The following is a 19,919-nucleotide window of genomic DNA, read 5'->3' on the forward strand; positions in this document are numbered from 1 at the left end:
ATAGATTCCTTGATCAAACCCTCTTCCTCTTTTTTTCCTCAGTTAAGAATCTGAAATACTAATTGAGGTTGATCCTAGAATGTCAAGGCTAAGTTGAACCTCTGAGGGCAATTTATTCCATGATGATTCCCCTCTTTTTATCAGAGTCTAAGAAATTTAGTATTTTCTTAGAAAGTCTAGTTGGCACTTTGTTTATCCATAATTCGAAATTAGGAGACATAGGGACTCTGAGGCCAGACTGCCTGGATTTAAATCGCAGTTCTGCCACTTGCTGGCTGTGTGACCTTGGGTAAGTTATTTATCTTCCTGTGTCTCAGTTTCCTCATCTGCAAAATGGGGATAACAATTGTGTCTACCTTAAAGGGTTGTTATGAATATGAAATGAATTAATTTTTGTAAAGCGTTTTTTTTTTTTCAGAGCTTGGTATGGGGTATGCAAGAGTGTATTAAGTGTCCAAGGTCACAAACTTGTCATTGATGAAGCTCAGATTTGAATTCAGTTCTCCCTGACCTGAAGTGGTACATGCTACTATAATGAAAAACAGTGCCGTAAGAGATCAGCGGAAGGACTTGTGTGCATGCATACGTATAAGCACAACCAACAGATGCAAGACACTGGGGCGGGAGCAAGTGCTAGGGGATAGGGGAGGCCGGGGGGAGGTCATTGGGGGTGGGGAAGGAGACATATGGACATATGTACTACTATTTGTAATACCTTAAACAGTAAAAAAAAAGAAAAGAAAAAAAGAAAAGGAAAGAAAAGAAAAAGAAAAATAGTGCCAGACTCTGGCTCTAATGCCAGAGTTATAACCCACTCATGCATGCATGCATTCATTCATTCCCTAACACATAGCCTAGTGCTCAATAAAAGACAGTCCCCACCCCACTGGATAGAGCTCCCAGCCTCACAGCTCATCCCCTTTCTCCCAGTTCACCCCCTACTCTTAGTCTCACTTCCTTTCCCATCCATGGATGCATCACTTCCTCTACCAGGACCCTCAATGTTCTTTGGCCACCTTAGCTTCCCAGTTTCCATCTTTGGACAAAAAAATTTCTTTTACCTTTGCTTCTGGACTGTTAACTATAACCACAAGAAAAGACACAATGGGGTAATGACACCACTACAAACTCATGGTCCTCCCTTATTCAGGTTTTCATTTATTTATTTATTTTTTTACTCTTTTTCTTAGTCAGGTTTTTAAACAGCTCTGTAGTCCTTCCCCTCATCACTAAGTGGTCCCTGGCCCCATTCCCTATAGCAACTAGTCTATTTTTTAAAATATGTTTTTATTGATTTCAGAGAGAGGAAGGGAGATGGAGTGGGAGATAGAAACATCAATGATGAGAATCATTGATCAGCTGCCTCCTGCATGCCCCCTACTGGGGATGGAGCCCTCAATCCAGGCCTGTGCCCTGACCAGGAATCAAACCCTGACATCCTGGTTCATAGGTCAATGCTCAACCACTGACCCACATCGGCCAGGGCCATAGCAACTAGTCTTATCAAGATTCCTGCCGAAACCGGTTTGGCTCAGTGGATAGAGCGTCAGCCTGCGGACTGAAGGGTTCCAGGTTCGATTCTGGTCAAGGGCATGTACCTGCGTTGTGGGCACATCCCCAGTGGGGGATGTGCAGGAGGCAGCTGATCGATGTTTCTCTCTCATCGATGTTTCTAACTCTCTCTATCTCTCTCCCTTCCTCTCTGTAAAAAAAATCAATAAAAATATATTTAAAAAAAAAAAAAAGATTCCTACATAATTCTCACCACCTGAGTGCCCACTCTAGCTCCAGCCATCCCTTTACTGGCCCATAGAATAATCCACTATCCTATAAAATAAAAGGGTAATATGCAAATAGACCGAACGGCAGAACAACTGAACAACCAAAGCATAATATGTAATAATATGCTAAGACTGCTCAACTGCTTGCTATGACATGCACTGACCACCAGGGGACAGACAGTCAACCAGTCACTATGACATGCACTGACCACCAGAGGGCAGATGCTCCCAACTGGTAGGGTCCGGCCGATTGGGACTGAGGGAAATGGGCCGGACATGCCCTGGAGCCCTCCCTCGGTCCCTCCCCAGCCTGATTATGCACTGGTAGGGTCCCTCAGCCTGGCCTGCGCCCTCTCCCAATCCGGGACCCCTTGGGGGATGTCGGAGAGCCAATTTCAGCCCGATCCCGCAGGCCACTCCCCTTGGGAGGGCGACAGACACAGGGCTCATGGCTGGCAAGCGCTGCTGCGGCAGCACAAGCCTCTCCCAATTGGGACTGATTGGGCGCAAGCACAGTGGGGCAGGCACAGTGGGGCAAGCACAGTGGGGCAGGATGAGCAGGAGCGGCAGGTAGGAGCTGCAGGCAATGTTGGACTGCAGGTTTCGGCCCGATCCCTGCAAGCCACCCAGAGGGACCCCACCTGTGCATGAATTTGTGCACCGAGCCTCTAGTATAGATATATTGCAACTATTTAACCAGTCCCCTATTTTTTTTTTAAATATATTTTATTGAATTTTTACAGAGAAGAAGGGAGAGGGATAGAGAGTCAGAAACATCAATGAGAGAGATCGATCAGCTGCCTCCTGCACAGCCCCCAGTAGGGATGTGCCCGCAACCCAGGTACATGCCCTTGACCGGAATCGAACTTGGGACCCTTGAGTCCGCAGGCTGACGCTCTATCCACTGAGCCAAACCGGTTCGGTGACCAGTCCCCTATTTTTGGACAGTTAGTTTAGGTAGGAAAAATTGCACATACAAATGGGAAGCATCAAAATGTGGAGAAAAGAAAGAAAAGTATTATTCAAAACCATTATTAGCATGAATACTGTTATTTGAGGTGAGTGGTGTGGGGCTGAAGTTTCTCTGGATGTACATGGATCATAAACCAGTGGAGGACGGTGACCTTTAATACTCCTCCATCCTTATAGCCCCCCACTCAAATCCCAGGTTGGCCAGTTACTGGAAAGGTCACTTAACCTCTGCACTAGGCAGAATGGGGCTAACAATTTAACCCGCCTCCTAGGGACAGAGGAGAATTGGGTAACTCCTCCAAGAAGGTACTTAGATGTAAAGTATAGCATAGGAAACATAGTCATTACTATAGCAATAAGTATGTATGGTGCCAGGTGGGTACTGAAAATATCAGGGGGGGCACTTCGTAAAGTATATGATTGTCTAACCACTGTGCTGTGTACCTGAAACTAATACAAAATAATATTGAATGTAAACTGTAATTGAAAAAATTTAAGTGCTGGCCAGGTAGCTCAGTTGGTTAGAGTGCCGTCCCAATATGCCAATGTTAGAGGTTTGATCTCTGGTCAGGGCACATACAAGAAGCAACCAATGAATGCATAAATAAGTGGAAAAACAAATTGATGTTTCTCCTTTCCTTTCTCTCTCTCTGAAAAAAAAAAAATCAATAAATAAAATTGTTTTTGAAAAGAAAAAATTTAGAAAAGAATAATGCTACAAAAAGAACACTCAAGAATCAGATACTGTGTTGAACAAGATAAGCTGTAAATATACATTGAATATTATATTTGTATACTTGAATATTATATTTCAATTATATTAATAAGCAGGTTATGTTAAGAAAAAAAGATTGACTACCAAAAAAATGGTAGTACTTAGAAAGGGACTTGGCACCTAGCACATCTTTAATGTTAGATCATTTAAAAGTACCAGGAGAGCCCTGGTGGGTTTGGCCAGTGGATGGAGCATCGGAAGGGTCATGGGTTCAATTCAGATCAAGAGCATGTACCTCAGTTACAGGCTCAATCCTCAGCCGTGGTCGGGGCACATGTGGGAGGTGATGTATTGATGTATGTCTTCACATCTGTGTTTCTGTCTCTCCCCTTCCCTTCCACTCTCTGTAAAAGTCAATGGAAAAAATATTCTTAGGTGAGGGTTAACAAAAAAAATAAATAAATGAAAGTACCAGGAGAGAAAGTCCAATTGGCCTAGTGAGGGATGGGCATTAACTCCTGGGGCTGGGTGGAAGGTCTTGAGTGACAGTCCCAGGAAGACCCACGTGCAGCAGGGGGAGAAGTAGCTCTTCAAGGAACATGGAAGGAACATAAAAGTGTTTACAGAGGAAGGGGAAATGCATGCTAGGCAGGCAAGTCTGCTATATGGTTCCTCAGTTCCCCAGGACTGGAAAAGAAGATTGCTCACCTCCCATGTCCACCTGTCCAGTGCTGGCTGGGGCCATCACCAGGAGGAAGCGGGAGGTAGCTCTAATAGCATTCAAGCATCCGCACCTCCAACCAAACTTACAGCCAGAGCAGCCCCTCGAAAAATCTTGCTTCAGGCCAAAGCCAGATGTCAAAAGGTCTTCATCCAGTTACTTGTGCAATTACTCATCCATCCTTCTCCTGCCATTAGCTACCTGTGATGAATTCCTGTGGCAGCCACAAGAATCACTCCTAATGAATTTCTAATGAACTCATTTGGTGTTAATGCGGTGTGTAATTCCGCAGGACACTCATTATAATTTAGCCTTATTAAGTCTCTAGTTATTGGGAACCACTATTGCTCTAAGCTCGTAAGCAGGAGCAAAGTAATTATCCAGAGCAGACAGCTAAATTATGAAAAGTGCCAGCCATTCAGAGATGGCCGGGAAGTGGCTGTTCCTATTTTTTCTCCTTGGAGTGCACAGAAAAGAACTGGCTGTGCAGTTCGATGACTTTATATCCTGTAATGTCAGGGCTGTGCAGGCTGCAGCCCTCGTGGTGGGATTTTAAAGGCCTCTCCAAAGGTGACCCTGCCCCCAAATGGTCTCCATTTGCCTACTGCTTGGGTCTGAATTTCCACTACAGGGAAGTATTCCTTTGCCTTGGAGATACTGTGGCAGGTTAAAAGGTGACCTATGCCACACCTCAGAGTTCACAGATAAGCAGTCACAGATAAGTTATCTCATCTGATCATCACAGCATCCAATTATTGTCATTATATCTCTGACAGATAAGGAGATTGCGGTTCACAGAGGTGAAGACCAAGGTTACTGGGTGCCAAGACTAGGAACAGAACCCATTATTTCCCAGCCCTGGCCAGGTAGCTCAGTTGGTTAGAGAATCATCCCCATATGCCAAGGTTGCAGGTTTGATCTCCGGTCAGGGCACATATAAGAAGCAACCAATGAATGCATAAATTAGTGGAACAACAAATCGATGTTTCTCTCTCTCTCTCTCTAAAAGCAGTAAATAAATAAAATTAATCTATGCCCTAGCCTAGCCGGTTTGGTTTAGTGGATAGAGTATCGGCCTGCAGACTGAAGGGTCCCGGGTACGATTCTGGTCAAGGGTACATGCCTGGGTTGTGGGCTCCATCCCCAGTAGGGGGTGTGCAGGAGGCGGCCAATCAATGGTTCTTTCTCATCATTGATGTTTCTATCTCTCTTTCCCTCTCCCTTCTCCTCTGAAATCAATAAAAATATATTTTAAAAGCCCTAGCTGGCTTGGCTCAGTGGATAGAGCGTAGGCCTGCGAACTGAAGGGTCCCAGGTTCAGTTCCAGCCAAGGGCACATCCCTTGGTTGCAGGCTCGGTCCCGTATGTGCTGGAGGCAGCCAATCAATGATTCTCATCATTGATGTTTCTCTCTCTCTCCCTCTTCCTTCCTTTCTGAAATCAACAAAGAAATATATTTAAATATATATATATGTTAAAATATATATATATATTGAAAATAAAATAAATAAAATTAATCTATGATCTTATCACTCAGATATAACTATTGTTTAACAGTTGGTATATATATATATATATATATATATATATATATATCCTTCCAGACATTATTATATGCACATATAAATATACATATAAACATTTTATTTAAAATAGTCATACCAGCCCTGACCAGTTTGGCTCAGTGGCTAGAGCGTCGGCCTGTGGACTGAAGAGTCCCAGGTTCGATTCCAGTCAAGGGCATGTACCTTGGTTGCAGGCACATCCCCAGTAGGGGGTGTGCAGGAGGCAGCTGATCGATGTTTCTCTCTCATGGATGTTTCTAACTCTCTAACCCTCTCTCTTCCTCTCTGTAAAAAATCAATAAAATATATTTAAAAAAAAATAAAATAAAATAGTTATACCATATGTGCTATTTTAGGAAATGTTTTTTATTAAACTGTTACAGAAGAGCAAAGAAAAACCAAGCACGCTTCCTAGAGAAAGGGAGGGACCCATTTATTAACATTGGTAACTAGTGGACTCCGGGAATAATTTCCAAATCAGAGTGAAGTAACATACAAAGGCTTCGCTTTTTATAATCTTCTGGGGTCTTTGTCTTGTAGATATGGTTCTGCTCCCTTGTGGGCTTACAGGAAGGCCCCTAGGTGTTGGGGTTCCAGGTCATATCAGATGATCTATCCTGAGGCCAGCGATAAGGACCCCCCCCCACCCCAAGGGCAGTTCGTTGTTCAGTTTTTATGGCCTGACACGCCTTGCAAGACCAGTTTCCTCCTCAAAACTTAGAAACATGAAATTGCTGAAAGGTGAATTTATATTGTCAGATGGTCAATAAAAGCTAATTGAACAAGAATATCCTTGATAACTCTTCTGGCTCAAATAACCTCATATACCAGACAGAAAGGAAGTTTGCTTTTTGCTGTCTTATCTCTTGTTTATCAATTTTATTTAGGAGTTTGGTATGAGAAGACCAATGGAAGGAAGATGAAATCTTAAGAGCAAAGTCACATGGCCCTGACAGTCAGGATGAGTGAACGGGCCCTGGGAGTTTAGAGGTAAGCCCAAAGCCCAGGTCCTCCCCCCACCCCCCTATGGCCTTGCCCACCTCCCCAGCCTCATGTTCTGTCTCCCTCACCCTCCCTGTTGCAAACTCATTATCATTGGATCCCTTACGCTCACTCTGCTATTCTGCACCTCCTTGCCTGTACACATGGTTTTCTCTCTACCTAGAATGCCCAGTGGTATAAATGTTGAAAATTCACTTTCATGTAATGTCTAGTTCAATAGTTTGCCTATAAGGAAAACAAAAAGAACGTCTTAAAGGGCAGGGTGGGTTTTGTGTCAATATGGAAGGAGGAGGTTTTCTTTCCCCTTTGAGGGCAGAAACCAACTTATCACAGTCAGGAATTGACCTCCTGCCTCCTGGGCCCTGGTCTGGTCTGCAGGTCCCTCTTTCCCAACTCTCTGCAGAACTGGAATTCCACAGGTGGAGAGGGGGGACTCAAGTTGACTAATTACATTGATCAAAAATGCCTTTAAGGGCCCGGCCAGCATGGCTCAGTGGTTGAGCATCAACTTATGAACCAGGAGGTCACAGTTCAATTACTGGCCAGGGCACATGCCCGGATTGTGGGCTTGACCCCCAGTGTGGGGCATGCAAGAGGCAGTCAATCAGTGATTCTCTCTCATCATTGATGTTTCTCCATCCCTCTCTCTTCCTCTCTGAAAAATGCGTCCTTTAGGGCCTGCCTTCTTCCCACCTTTCCATTCTACTTAATTATGTATCCTCATGGTCACAAAAATGGCTGCAGCATTCCCATATCCCACACTGAGACACTAACAATACAGTGACAGATAAATGCATCTTCACTTCTGGGGTGGCTTTCTAAGAATAAGGAAGAAAGAAATCCATGACAGCCGTCTTTGGGAATGATCTATCACAACAGCAGTGTACATTGAACGTGAGGGTGGGTGTATCTGAGTGTGTGCCTTTTTGTTTGTATGTGTGTATTAAGGAGTGTGGGTATGTGTATGTGGTGGTGTGTGTGTTAGTTTACACATACATGCCTGTTTATGTGCATATATGCACATGTAGGTGGGCAAGTATGTATGGAGGGATGTGCATATACCCATGAGGAGATGTGTGCAAATGTGTACAGATGAGACTGTCCACCTGAGCCAGGGTTGTGTGCATGTGTGCATGCATATGGAGAAAGTTGATGGAATTGAGCTGCCTTTGCTGTGGCCTTCTTGGGTAGAGACTCTGAGAGTACAAACCCTGGCCAAGGTAACAATCTAATCCTTACTGGGACCTTGTTCTTGACAGGGAGACCTTGGGTTCCAAGCCAGAGAGAAGACTCACCCCTTATCATAACCCCACTAAGACCAGTTGGCAGGCAGTGGAGGAAGAGACCCTCCACACACCTATGCCCCCTCCCCAGCCTGAAGCCCCAATCAACCAATGGGAAAGCTTAGCTGTTACACCCCCTCCCTCCATCAGCGCCATACCAGCCCCACCCAAGGGGCAGTAAACCTCAGGACAGGGTATCAGAGAGAGCAGGAAGTTCAAGGCTTCTAGGAGGGTGAGGCTTCCTGCCAGGAGGCCCTGAACCCTTCATTCTTTGAAGCATTGCCAGTAAAGAAATTATGCCTGCAGGGACAGGAAGCAGGGAGAAAAGACCTGGATGTGCTGTCACTGACCATCCTCTACAGAATTCCAACTGTGAGCTCTGAAGCAAGGACTCCTGAGGGTCCTTTTACAGATGAGGGAAAGGGTGTTGGGAGAGGGACAGAGACTTCCCTACAGTCATACCCCTTATAAAGAGCAGAGGTGGGCCCCCAGCGTGGCTCTTTCATGACAGTGTTTCTCTCTCTGTCTCTCCCCCTCCCTTCCACTCTCTCTAAAAGTCAATGGAAAAATATCCTCCAGTGAGGATTAACAACAACAACAAAGAAGTGGTGGGATTTGAACTGCATGCAGTCTGCTTGACTCTAGAGCCCACACTCAGTCCCTGTCACCAAACAGGAACACAGATGCAACCTACAATTTTGTCAAAGAAAAGCACAGTTCAGGGTCAATGGGAGGCCAAGATATTATGCTGGAATTACTTTTTCCACAGCCCATCAGATCATCTTTCAACATTGATTAAAGCCATTCAGGGGCTACTGATGGCTATGAGGATGAAGTTCAAAGCCAAGCTCCTGACTGTGGTTCATAAAGCCCCAAATGGTATGGTCGCTGCCCACCACCCTTGTCTTTGCTTCAGCCACATGCGCCTTCTCTTCATTCCTTCAGGGTACTTATATATGTATATGTCCCTCTCTGCCTCGGGCCTTTGCACCAGCTCTTCCCTCTGCTTGGCCTGCTCTCAGCTCACTAGTATATGTTGCTTCCTCTCTTAAGGAAAGATTCATTTTGTTCTTTTGGGTTTAGGTCTGATAATGGTGTTTTGATGATATTTTTCTTTTTAAAGAATCCTTATCTTTCAGAGATTCCTACTAGAGTATTTACAGATAAAATAATAAGATATCTGGGATTTGTTTCAAAATAATTGGGTAGCTCCTGGCCAGCGTGGCTCAGTGGTTGAGCATCAGCCTATGAACCAAGAGGTCTCGGTTCGATTCCTGGTCAGGGCATATGCCCAGTTGTGGTCTCAATCCCCAATGTGGAGCATGCAGGAGGCAGCCTATCAGTGATTCTCTCTCATCATTGATGTCCCTCTCTCTCTCTCTCTCTCTCTCTCTCTCTCCCTCCCTCCCTCCATCCCTCCCTCCCTCCCTCTCTCCCCCTCTCCCTCTCCCTTCGTCTCTGAAATCAATGCAAATATATATTTTTAAAAATAAGTTGTTCAAAAAAGCAAAATAATAATTGAATAGGGATGAAATGGGGGAGTAGATGGTGTCGACATGAAACTGGATGGCTGGGTGATGGGTGCATGGGTTCATTATAACATTCTCCCTTGTTTCTATGTGTTTGAATTCTTCCATAAGAAATTTTAAGAGATTGTTCAAGAATTAAAGGGAAAAACAGTCGCTTCCTCAGAAAAGCCTTTCCCACCCTGGAGGCTAGGTCAGGTTCACTTTAGGAATGGCAGTGATGTTATGTTGTTGGGTAGTGGTAGGTTCACAGTATCTGTCCCCTTGTCCACCCTCCCCCCACCATAGACAGCAGATAGCAGAGTCTCCATCTACCTTAATCCCTGCTTCTGTCGCAGAGCACATGTGGTGAACAAATATATCGCCCTAGTGTATCGCCCTATCCCAGTGATGGCGAACCTTTTGAGCTCGGCGTGTCAGCATTTTGAAAAACCCTAACTTAACTCTGGTGCAATGTCACATATAGAAATTTTTTGATATTTGCAACCATAGTAAAACAAAGACTTATATTTTTGATATTTATTTCATATATTTAAATGCCATTTAACAAAGAAAAATCAACCAAAAAAATGAGCTGGTCATAGGTTCGCCATCACTGCCCTATCCGGTTTGGCTCAGTGGATAGAGTGTTGGCCTGCGGACCAAAGGGTCCCAGGTTCAATTCTGGTCAAGGGCATGTACCTTGGTTGCAGGCTCCTCCTCAGCCCGGCCCCAGCCACATGCAGGAGGCAATCAATTGATGTGTTTCTCTCACATCGATGTTTCTCTCTTTTTCCCTCTCCCATTCTCTGTAAGAAAGATCAGTGGAGTCCTGACTGGTTTGGCTCAGTGGATAGAGCGTCGGCCTGCGGACTGAAGGGTCCCGGGTTCGATTGCAGTCAAGGGCATGTACCTTGGTTGCAGGCACATCCCCAATAGGGGGTGTGCAGGAGGCAGCTGATCGATGTTTCTCTCTCATCGATGTTTCTAACTCTCTATCCCTCTCCCTTCCTCTCTGTAAAAAATCAAAAAAATATATTAAAAAATAAAAAGATCAGTGGAAATACATCCTCAGGTGAGGATTAACAAAACAAAACACAGAAGAAGAAAGACAAAGGACCTAAAAGCAAATTCAGCATAAATTGTGAACAAGCATCTCATAGGAAAAAAGAAAAAAAGAAAGAAGGAAAGTGTATCAATGAGTAAATGAATGAAGAGTTCAGAGAAAGCTCACTGTGGGCTGATACAGAGGTATCACAGACAACCACACCCAGCACAACCCACCTCTGATTTCCAGTCCAGATGCGGGACCTTGGAGCGCCCTCTGGTGGCGAGTTCTGCCACCTGGCCTGGGGAGGCCTGGGAAGGGCTGGGCCCAGGGGAGGCGGGGCTGTCCCTTTCCCCCACTATCATCCCTAGGGCCTGCCACTTTCCCCAGGAGTGTCCTGCCTTGGAGGGAATCCAGCCTAATAATAATAACAATGAGGCACTCACAAAGAGTCACAGAGAGACTGTTGAAAGGAGGAAAAGGGCTCTTGAAACCGTTGTCTATCATTTGAGTCACAGAAAAGATGTAAAAAATCCCAAAAGTGTCCTCCCCACGGTGGCCTGGGACATCCTTGCCTTTGCCCCAGATGACCTCCTTGCACCATGTCCATGTCAGCCCCTGACTCCCCATCACCACGGCCTCTTCCTGTGAGCCTCGCCACAGCACAATATGGAAAGGGCTATGGAGACCATCTAATCATTCTCTCGTTTGTCTATTCAAGAAATAATTATTGAGGGCCTCCTATGTGCCAGACACATGGGCCCTGGGGATGTGGAAATGAATAACAGACAAGGCCCCTGACTTCTAGGAATTGAGACTCCAGGCGAGGAGAGACAAACAACAAGGAAACAAGGTGGCTCAGATGGTCAAAAGTACTGTGAAGACTACACAACAGGATGAAGTATCAGTGTTTGAGGAAGTAATTTTCAGACTGGATGGGCAGAGAAGTCCTATCTGATAAAGGAACATCTGTATAGACACCTTAATGCTGTAGACACAGACAGACAGGCCTGGGGATAGTGGACAGAGGAACTTCAGGTATAACTTGGGGGCTGGGGACCACATACGCTGTTTGAAAGCCATGCCAAGGGTTTGGATTTGATAATGAAGGCCAGGGAAGCCATTGGGGAGGGCTTTGAGCATGAAGATGACATGATCTGATTTGCATTTTTATTTATTTGTGTGGGGGTTTTTTTTTGCAATTGATTCTAGAAAGAGAGAGAGAGAAATATCACCAATGTGAGAGAACATCAATTGTTTGCCTTTGCCCTAGCTGGTTTGGCTCAATGGATAGAGCTTCGGCCTGTGGACTGAAGGGTCCCAAGTTCGATTCTGGTCAAGGGCACATGCCCGGGTTGTGGGCTCAACCCCCAGTAGGGGGCGTGCAGGAGGCAGCCAATCAATGATTCTCATCATTGATGTTTCTATCTTTCTCCCTCTCCCTTCCTCTCTGAAATCAATAAATATATATATATATTTTTAAAAACCATTTTGCCTTCTGCTCTTGCCCAGTGTGGATGCAACCTACAATCTGGGTATGTACCCTGACCAGGAATTGAACCCACAATCCTACTGAGCCACACGGGTTAGGGATGATTTGTGTTTTCAATATGTCATGCCTCTGCTTTGTAGACAATAAAGGATAGGAAGAATGAGGGTGTAAGCAGGGAAGCCAGCCAGATGGTGACTCCTGATGTCCAGATATAAAGAAATGGTGGCTGACCCCTCAGGGTGGGGAGAAGGAGTCAAGTTCTGGTGCATCTTAGAAGCCTGAGGGACAGCACTTGTGGGTGGATTGTCTGGGAGGAAATGGGGAGAGCAAGACCAGGCTGGGGGTGGGCCCACTGATCGCTTAGAGGAGGGACAAAGGACCCTAGACTCCATTGCCAGAGGCCCCAGGGATGAATCTAGGGTTCAGAGACCAGGGACCTGGGGCCCTAGGTGCTTTCAGCCTTGTGTATAGATCTCTTCTTTCCCCATCCATCTGTAGTGTCTCTCTCTCTCATTCTCCTCTCTCCTCCTCCTCTCTCCCTCTCTCTCTTTTTTTAAATATAGTAGTATATACTTTTATTGAATTCAGAGAGGAAGGGAGAGGGAGAGAGAGATAGAAACATCAATGATGAGAGAGAATCATTGATCAGCTGCCTCTTGTACACCCCCTACTAGGCATCGAGCCCACAACCCGGGCATGCTCCCTGACCAGGAATTGAGCTATGACCTCCTTGATCATATGTCAGCACTCAACCATGGAGCCACACCGGCTGGGTCCCTCTCTCTATTATTTTCTCTCTCGTCCTTACCTCTCTGGCTCCTTCCCCATCCCCTATACCCAACACAGTTTTCTGCAGCCTTATCACAAGGAGGCCTCCAGCAGAGACAGAGCAAGAGGCCCTGACTGGAGAGTCTGTCCTCCTCTTCCTGTTGGTCCTGCAGGAGCCAAGCCCCTATCCCGCCTCCCAGACCTGTGGTTCTCAACTGGATGCGACTTTGTCTCCTTGTGGCATTTGGCGATATCTGGAGACATTTTTGATTGTCATAACTGGGGAGGGAGTGTGAGTGGAGACCAGGGATGCTGCTTAACGCCCCAGGAGACACAGGGCGGCCCACAACAAAGAATGATCTGGCCCCAAATGTCAGTAGTGCTGTGGTTGAGACCCTGCCCAGGCTCTGCCATCAGAGCGAGAAGGGCCTGTCCTCTTCCTTGTGGTCCCCCTGTCATCACTGCCATTTATCAGGTGGGAATTGTGTGGTTGCACTGTACCTGCATCAGGTCCTCAGTCTTCCCAGCCACCAAGGGAGGGAGGGAGTATAACTGACCCTTGCAATGAGAGGTGGAGCTGGGATTCCAACTTAACAATGCCTGCACCTTCACCACTTCCTCTCTAGTGAAAGGATTTCATAAGGTGTGACCTTGTTGTGAACAATGGGACATTTTATTTCAAATGAAGTCTTTCTGGCAAGTCCACTGTGTGGGAGATGAAGTAGGACTTGCTAAGGTCAAAGCAGGGTGGAAGCGTACCCAAGGACCCCACCCCCACTCCCATCCTCCAAGGCTGTCTCTCCACCGGGCAGGGCCAGGAAGTAGGGCTGCCCAGGTTGTGTGCAGTTTGCAAAACTGCAGGGGAGGCCTGACCACCTGGGGATACTGATAGGGCTAAGGCAGAGTACCTTGAAGTCAGGGTTACAAAAAGGTTTCCTCCAGGGCGGAAATGTGCAGGGCTTAGCAGACAGGTACCAAGACTAATGCATGAGGTCTGGAGCGGGAAGGGGGTGTGGGAGTGGCTGTGAATGCCTTCCCTGTCCTAAGATTTGGGAAATAGGAAATTGGATTTGACTGGGAGATATCTTGTCCCTCCCACTCTTTGCAACTCAGTAATGACTCAGAAATGGAGCTGTCAGCCTCCATTGAAAACTAGACTTGAGGTTCCTGTACATGCCAGTCCCCAGGAGAGCCTCCAGGAGTTAGGGAACCAGCTGTGCCTCTTCCCAGCACCCCATCAAGGTTCCCTTCTGGGTCCTCCTGTTCTTCACCTTAACCTAATATTACCTGGATTCATATGTTTGGGGAGAGAAGGGCTATAGTTGATATAGTCTTGACAGCACTCTTGGGCAAGGTTTGGAGCTAGAACTGGCAGAAGGAGCCAGATTGGGGATGTCTCTTCTCCAGGTCCACCCTGAGAGCTGGGTCACCCCCCCCCCCCCCACTTCCTCAAGCCTGGAGGACCTGCAGAGATCCTGAAATGGTCTGTAATGGGGGACAGCCGGTACTGTCTTTTCTCTCAGCAGGGGGTTCCCCAGATGCCTTGGAGCCTGGGAGTCTTCAGTTGGGGGTGAATCATCCTGGCTCACATCCCCTCTGCCTTCACCCCATCATGGCTTCTGCCCCAATCCAGCTATAGAGGAGGACACTGATGCCAGAGCTGCCACCCTCCTTTCCAGCAGGAAGTGGTCACCAGGGCTCCGGAGGCCTGGAAATTCAGCTGCAGGGATCCCTTGGGGCATGTACCACCCAGAGGAGGGGCGGGGTGTGGCGCGGGAAAGCATCAGTGTGTACACTTTTGTGCCTCCGGAAATGTGTACTATCATAGACCTATTAAAGAAAACAAAGAGACAGAATCACTTTGGGGCTTGGCACTAGAGCCCCTAGAGGAGGAGGAGGAGGCCCCAGTAGCTGCAGACACAAAGAATGGGCTGTGACTCTACAGGGGGCTCTGGTCGGCCTCATAACGTTGAAATTCTGCTTCCCAGGAAAGCCTCTGCCCGTGTGTTTGTTCACACAGAAGACATATTTCTTGAGCTCTTACTTTGTGCCGAATACAGATCAAGGTCTTTGCTTCCCTGGAACAAACAGCCTTATGGGGTGGGGGAGTAGGGGGAGGTGAATGCCCAGACAGGGAAACTGGTCGACAGTGCGAAGTGATAAGTGCCAGGCCTGGAATCCACTAAAGAGATCCCATGAAGGTAGGACATGAGGGATCAGGGAAGGCCGCCTAGAGGAAGTGATGTAGAAACTCGGGTCTGAAGAATGAGTCACAGCCAGGGAGGGCTGGGGTGCAGTGAGGAGGGCTGGGGGTGCAGTGAGGATGGTGTTCCAGGCAGAGGGAGTCCCTGGTGAGAGGCCCAGCTCCGGGACCCAGAGAGCTCTGAGGTCTCATACAGGATTCAGGAGCCGGGAGGCATTTTCTCCAGCTACGTTGGAACCCCGGCAGCTCCAGCAGGGCCAGGCACATCAGCCTCCTTTGGCCTTACTGTGTGTGCTCATGTCTCTGCCTGTGGGGGCCAATGAGTCGCTCTGCCCAGGGGCATGTCTCTGTGGCTGCCCCGCTGCCACCAGCGACAGGGTAGGGCTCCATGTCTGCTGGTTGGTTTTGTTGCAAGTTCATGATCTCCCACGGAGATCCAGGCACAATGACTCACTCGCTCATCATATATTTGTTGAGCATCTACTGTGTGTCAGATGTGGCTGAGCACTGGGGATTAAGGAGAGAGCAAGCTAACAAGGTCCCTGCTGGGGTGGAGCTGCCATTCCACTGGGGGAGACACTGTGGGCGGAATATCAGATAGGATGACAGCTGGAAAGAGAAGGAAACGGGGCTTGTGCTAAGAGGGTGGGAGGAGGTAGGGGTGGCCCGGGAGCCTGCTAGGGATGTGTCCCTGGGGCCTGCAGGAAGTGCAGAAGGTCAGACAGGGCTCCCTGTAGAGATGGAGGAACAGAAAGAAAGCCACTGAGGCTGGAGGGCCGGGAATGAGGGCACGGGGGCAGGGGGTTGGGGGGGGAGAGACAGGGGAGAGAGATGGGCCTGATGGCACAGAACCCTGTGGGCAACGGAAGGTTTTGGATTTTTTTTTTTTTTCCGAGTCAACTAGGAAACCTAAGGTTCTAAGCAAGGGAGTGGCAGGGACCTATCTGCACTTCTAAAAAATCATGGTGCCCTAGCCAGTTTGGCTCAGTGGAGAGCGTCAGCCTGCAGACTGAAGGGTCCCAGGTTCGATTCTGGCCAAGGGCACATGCCCAGGTTGCGGGCTCGATCCCCAGTAGGGGGCGTGCAGGAGGCAGCTGATCAATGATTCTCATCGTTGATGTTTCTATCTCTTCCTCTTCCTTCCTCTCTGAAATCACTAAAGAAATATATTTTAAAATAATAATAATAAAATTAAAAATCATGGTAGCTCCAAACAAAGAACGCTATGGCTCTCCTTCCTTCCCCTGAATGGATAGATTCAGGTTATATTTTCAAGGATTTTTCAGAACAACTTGCTGTTGGACATGGGTTCAAGGGAAGGCAGAGTCCTGGAAGGTTAGTTACTCTGTTTCCTCATCTGCAAATACGGACAAAAGTCAGAATGATTGTAGGATGAGTCAGACCACAGATGAAGCTACCGTATGAATGGAATGGCATTATTCTTCTTCTTGTAGCTGGTATGCGTTCCCAGCAGACGTGTGTGTGTGAGTGTGTGAGTGTGTGTGTGTGTGTGTGTGTGCAGGGTGGGGGTAAGGATGTAACATGGCACCATTCCCTCTCCCACTCAATCCTTTCCAGGTAACATTTGTGTTACTATATTTCTCCCTTACCCTCCAAACCAGCCCTGAATATTGAAGAGGGAGGAAAAGGTCCTTGGGTTTTTAAATCAACTCTTTTTATTATTATTATTAATCCTCACCAGAGAATATTTTTCCATTGATTTTCAGAGAGAGTAGAAGGGAGGAGAGACCGAGAGAAAGAGAGAGAAACATGGATGTGAGAGACACATCAGTTGGTTGCCTCCCACACAAGCCCCGATAAGGGCCAGGGATTGAGCCTGCAACCGAGGTATGTGCCCTTGACTGGAACTGAACCCGAGACTCTTCAGTCCATGGGCCAGCGCTCTAACCACCGAGCCAAACCAGCTAAAGCACCTCTTTTTCCAAATAACTTCTATCAGCCACAGGCAAAGAACCATCCATTCATATAGTCATTCAGCTAACCTTTATTAAGTATCCCCATGTGCCTGGTACTCTGTTAAGTGCTTTATACATTGTAAGTTATATCCATCAACTCTTTACAAGAACTCTATGCAGTGATGTTATTATTTATTTTCCAGATCAGGAAACTGAGGCACAGGGTAAAAAGGTCTGCAGTCTGTTCTCTGCAGAACTTTAAGACCAGAAAGGCCTAAAATTCAAGCCAGTAAGTCCAGCCACACCCTGGACAGAACCCCCTGGATGCCTCTTAGACATCTTGTACTTAACAGCTCAAGGGAATTTGTCTCTCTTCCCCAGACTTCTCTTCTCTGGCTCCTCATCCCCCCAACCCCCACCTGGCCACTTGCCTGTCATTCCTGCTCCCTCACTCGCAGATCTAATCAATCACCAAAGCCCTCCTTATCTTTGAAAACTCCACCAAGCCAGCCTCCCTTCCACCAACCCCCCCCCCCCCCCCCCAGCATTTATCCCCACCCCACTGCATCCTTCCTGCAGTGGCTCCCCACTGTCCTATATCAGGGATGAAGTCCATACTCCAACCACTTCTGGAATCTCCAGTTCCGCCTCTGCTTCTCTACATGGGTTGCTGGTGTTGGGGTTCAGAGCTATTCACCCCAATATGTTTTTCTGTGGTATGTGGATTGTTTTGAGCTAAGGGTAGTTTTAGCTTCAGGCTCAAGAGAAACTTTTGCCCCTCCCTTTAACTCCCTAGAAAAATTTGAATTAGAGGCCTTGCCCATAATAAGAAGTTACCAGGGATAACATTTTTGGCCCACCTGTATGGCAAGGCAAACTTCTGTTGACTGATTATCTGCTCTTTTTATCATTCCGCAGTGGCTCTTTGAAGCCTCCACAGCACCTTACCTCATCCTTAGCTCAGGATGTTATGTACCCATGTTCTCTTTCTATCTCTGAACTTCTCCTGCATGTTTGTCTCTGACTCCCGTGTATGCAGGCTTCCCATACGTATGTGTGTATTCAATTTGGTTATTTTCTCTTGCTAATCTGCCATGTGGCTATTTGATTATTAGACCAGCCAAAAGAACCTTGAGGATAGAGGAAAGTTTGCTCCTGGTTATAACAGCATCACTATGTGAAGGACTCTGTAGGAAGTTTTTATCAAATAGTGGTTCTGTCTGTTTTAGCTGCTCAGTAGGATGGCAGGATGACAAAGATGAGGATTTGGTGATCAGGCTGCCAGGGTCCGTATCTTGGCTCGTCTATGTGTTACCGGTCTGATGGGGCAAATTACTCAACTGCTCTGAATCTCAATTTTGCCGTGTAAATTGGGGGTATTGTACCTACCTCCCAGGGTTTCCTTAAGAATAAAATAATGCATTGCAAGCAACACGATAGCAGATCGTCAGAACTCTCTGATGCAGTTTGAGCTCACTGTAGCAAGAAAGTCCCACCTATTCTGGTGCTCTCTCCTCTGAGACAAGCCGTTATATCGACTTCACAGTGTAAAATAATAAATAAATAACAAATAGGGTAATGCATGTACAGTAGTTAGCAGTACCCTAATAATGGTTGGCTGTATTTTTAGCCATGGTTCCTGTAACACACTTGAGTCCTGGAAAGTGGTATGATGGGCGGGAACCCTGGATTCTCTGTGAATGACTCAGACACAAATTCCTTTTCTCTGCTGTTCAGTTGTCACATCTGCACAAAGGGTCAGTTCAAGGGGCTCCACTGAGCTCCCAATCACCCTGATTCTGAGTCCTGCCTGGTCTTTGTCATCCCTGACCTACCTGACACCTTTTCTAAGGAAGCCCACTTTCCAAGGAAAGAGGCACGACTCCTCTTCAGTCTCTCCAGCTCTGCTCCCTGGGGCCTCATCAAAGCTGACTGACTGTGTGACTCATCCCTTCCGGGGTCCCTGTGCTTCCTGCTTCCAGTGGGTGCTAATGGGTTAATCAGACACACTAATGGAACTGACAGGAACTCAGCATTAGCTCCCTAATGGGTCTCCCGTCTGCCCCCCCCCGTAACTCGATGCCTTCACCCTAGTAAAAGGCACTCAGGGATTTCCTGTCAGCTCCAATCTGCTGGCTCCTGACACCTTCAAAGGCAGAAGGCTGGAGAGGGAAGGCGGACTGACAGAAGTGGGGACAGGGTGGGAGGGGCCCTGAACCAGCAGGCAGGATGTCAGGGCTTTCACCCCAGCTCTGCCACTGACTTGCTGTGTGCGCTTGCACAAATCCATTCCTCTCTGGGCCTCAGTTTCCTCATTTATAACATGTATCATCTAAGTACTTACATGTATTATCCGACTGAATCTCACAGAGGCAACCCTGAGAGCGAAGCAGCAGTTTAGAGAAGTGATGTGACCTGCCCAAGGTCACCCAGCTGGAAAGCCACAGAAGCCTGGATTCAAACCCGCCCTCCCCCCTTCCCCCCAGACCACCTAGCAATTAAAACAAAGTGCTGATCCCCACAGTAATCTCTCATGTTGCATGAACGAATGAATGGATGAGTGAATGGGCAGATTATACACACCTGGACTGAGTGGCATGGCTGAGTGACAGACATTCCCAGCTTTAAAAAGTTTCCCATCTTCACCTCCTTGTGTGTGTGTCTCGAAGTGGGAAAAGGCAGGAGCATTCTCATTGACTGTGTGCCAGGTGCTGTACCAATGGCCCGTGTGGCTATCTGCTCTGCCCAGGGGGCGGGAGGGGGGGTTAGCAGTGGGGTGACCCCAGGGAGCCTCCTGGTAGCTGTGAGCTCTCCTGCCCTCCACCGCCCCCCCCCCCCCCCGGGGGTCTCTGCTATCTTGTGAAAGCGTGTCTCTGGCTGGCTGCCCACCTGCTGGCCAGCCAGAGCTTCTGAGCTCATCAATCACACCGTGCACTCTGTCAGGCTGT

General features: G+C 47.4%; 1 non-coding gene across 1 annotated transcript; it reads left to right on the plus strand.

The window, feature by feature from the left end:
• Nucleotides 1–18,397: 18,397 nt before the first annotated feature.
• LOC139011905 (small nucleolar RNA SNORA28) lies at nucleotides 18,398–18,518 on the plus strand. Its single transcript, XR_011471716.1, has one exon. It is a non-coding gene; the product is annotated as a small nucleolar RNA SNORA28 (small nucleolar RNA).
• Nucleotides 18,519–19,919: the final 1,401 nt, after the last annotated feature.

This window comes from Myotis yumanensis, unplaced genomic scaffold (assembly GCF_028538775.1).
Source record: "Myotis yumanensis isolate MYYU_CA2020_CCGP unplaced genomic scaffold, mMyoYum1.0.hap1 SCAF_5, whole genome shotgun sequence".
Lineage (NCBI taxonomy): Eukaryota > Metazoa > Chordata > Mammalia > Chiroptera > Vespertilionidae > Myotis > Myotis yumanensis.